Below are 2,964 nucleotides of genomic sequence, written 5' to 3' on the forward strand. Positions count from 1 at the left end.
TTTAAAATATCCGATCCGATTGACATTGGACAATAAAGTTTTGTATTTTGTATTGTATTGTAGGTCAGAGGTCATAGGGTCAGCTGGAAACAGAAAGCACATCCTCCTATTGGCCACCACGCGGACAGGCTCCTCCTTCGTGGGCGAGTTCTTCAACCAGCAGGAGACAACATGTTCTACCTGTTCGAGCCGCTGTGGCACGTGGAGAGGTCGCTGACATTAGAGAGTGGTGGGACCAACGCCACGGCCGCCGCCCGGGCCTACGGGAAGTCCTCCAGGGGCTCTTCCTGTGTGACTTCACCCCTCTGGAGAGCTTTATTGACCCACTTCCTGTAGACCACGTCACCTCAGCCCTGTTCAGGAGAGAATCTAGCAGCTCTCTGTGAGGAGTCCGTCTGTAGCCCGTTCAAGAAAGTCTTTGAACGCTACCATTGCCGGACCAGGAAGTGTGGTCCCTCAACCTGACCATGGCGTCCGAGTCCTGCCAGCAGAAGGAGCACAGGACCATTAAATCCGTCCGGGTGCGCCAGCTGGAGACCCTGAGACCCCTCGCCGAGGACCCTCGTCTGGACATCAAGTTCATCCAGCTGGTGAGGGACCCCAGGGCGGTTCTGGCCTCCCGCATGGTGGCCTTCTCCGCCAAGTACAACAACTGGAAGAAGTGGGCGGTGGACGGAGACGTGCCCGTTGACGACGACGAGGTGAGGAAGCTGAAAGGCAACTGCGACAACATCAGGATGTCTGCGGAGGTCGGCCTGAGGCAGCCGTCTTGGCTGAGGCGGAGGTACATGCTAGTACGGTACGAGGATATTGCTAGATTCCCTATGAGGAAGGCAGCGGAGATGTACAAGTTCACCGGGATCCCGTTCACTCCTCAGGTGAAAGACTGGGTGTTAAAGAACACCCAGGCTTCCAATGAAGCTAGTGGAGTCTATTCAACACAGAAGAACTCCTCTGAGCAAGTGGAGAAATGGAGGTTCAGCATACCGTACAAACTAGCCCAGGTGGTGCAGAGGGTTTGTGGACCAACGATGAAACTGTTTGGGTACAAGTTTGTGAACAGCGAGGCGATGCTGACGGACAAGTCTATCAGTTTGATCGAAGAAAAGATTTTCATACAAACTTTTCATAGACATTTTTACGGTGACTCTGAACTCTGCTCATCAGACAAAGTGGACCAACAGATATGATTATGAAGTGATAGTTGTGAGGATATTTATTGGGGACTGTACTAGTATACAACAATGTATAAGACACTTTATAGATACATATTAAATTATAACCTGTTACACTCCAGGGTGGAGAAGGAAATACACATGTTTGTGTGTAATAAAAAGGAACGAATACAAAAACGAGTACTACCTTTTAACGTTTTACAGGGACATTTAACAAAAGAAAACCCTTGTTACATGAGTACTACATGGTAGAAAACACTTGTTATATGAGTACTACACGGTAGAAAACACTTGTTTTATGAGTACTACATGGTAGAAATCCCTTGTTATATGAGTACTACATGGTAGAAAACCCCTTGTTTTATGAGTACTACATGGTAGAAAACCCCTTGTTACATTAGTACTACATGGTAGAAATAGAAAACACTTGTTATATGGTAGAGTGAGTACATGGTAGAAAACACTTGTTATATGAGTACTACATGGTAGAAATCCCTTGTTACATGAGTACTACATGGTAGAAAACACTTGTTTTTTGAGTACTATATGGTAGAAAACACTTGTTATATGAGTACTACATGGTAGAAACCCCTTGTTACTACATGAGTACTACATGGTACGAAACCCTTGTTATATGAGTACTACATGGTAGAAAACCCTTGTTATATGAGTACTACATGGTAGAAACCCCTTGTTACATGAGTACTACATGGTACGAAACCCTTGTTATATGAGTACTACACGGTAGAAGACACTTGTTATATGAGTACTACATGGTAGAAAACACTTGTTTTATGAGTACTACATGGTAGAAAACACTTGTTTTATGAGTACTACATGGTATAAAACACTTGTTTTATGAGTACTACATGGTAGAAAAGTTGTTTGTTATGCACCTTTGCCAAGTAGTTTAAGCTTTTTCAATCTGGTTTTAGGGGTGACCAAGCTTGAGTCCTTGAACAGTTTCCCTGTTGAAGTGTATTTTTCTCTGTTCAAGCCACGGGTTAATAACAGTAGCTGATTTTGAACCGAGCTGTAGAGAAGGGAGTTAAATGACTGGCTTTGCTCTGTGTGTGTGGAAAGCAAGACAGTGGCAGGACATTCCAATGTTTTGGTCTTGTATGTTCTATAGCTTTTTCCTATAAAGAAGGGATGTTTCTTTTTCATGTTAATTTAATATATTATTTTATTTGTATTGAGATTGAGAGATTATGGCCATGGCTTTTGCACATGCTACATAGATGGATAGTCTTCTCCCCGCTAACTGATGGGACCCCTTACTTCCAGACCTGGGTTCAAATAGTAGTCGAAATCTTTCATACGGTTTCAGCATTTGCTTTAGCCTGCCATGAGTGCCATATGGGTGGGGTTTGCTGTTTTGAGATTATTCTATTGGTTAATAACACCAGCTAAAGTTTTTGAAATTATTTTGAAAACTATTTGAACCCAGGTCTGCTTCGTGAACACATCGGCTAGGTGAGTGAGTATCTGTACATGCATGTTGCTTTTAGTTTTAATTGGCTGTTAGTGTTTCACGTCGTGGAAGTCGCCGGTGAGCGTAGCGACTCATTCTGTAAAACAGATGTCTTCGGGTGGTCCTGTATGTACAGACACATGTGTGTCCCAAAAAGGCACCCTGTTCCCCATAATGCACCATAGGGAATAGACACATACATTCCTCCTGCAGCCGGTTTGCAGAATTGTGTGAGGTTTATCAGCAGCTTTCTGTCCTTTGACACAAGTCTCCTGGCTGGTGATGATGGACGAGAAGAGGACCAGGGACTAAAAG

The 2,964-nt window shown here is 44.1% G+C and overlaps 1 pseudogene; it reads left to right on the forward strand.

Annotated features, from left to right (window-relative positions):
- LOC124027216 overlaps positions 1–1,586 on the forward strand; it is a 22,121-nt pseudogene extending 20,535 nt beyond the window's left edge.
- The last annotated feature ends 1,378 nt before the right edge of the window (positions 1,587–2,964 follow it).

Source organism: Oncorhynchus gorbuscha, unplaced genomic scaffold (genome assembly GCF_021184085.1).
Source record: "Oncorhynchus gorbuscha isolate QuinsamMale2020 ecotype Even-year unplaced genomic scaffold, OgorEven_v1.0 Un_scaffold_3006, whole genome shotgun sequence".
In the NCBI taxonomy this organism is placed as follows: Eukaryota; Metazoa; Chordata; class Actinopteri; order Salmoniformes; family Salmonidae; genus Oncorhynchus; species Oncorhynchus gorbuscha.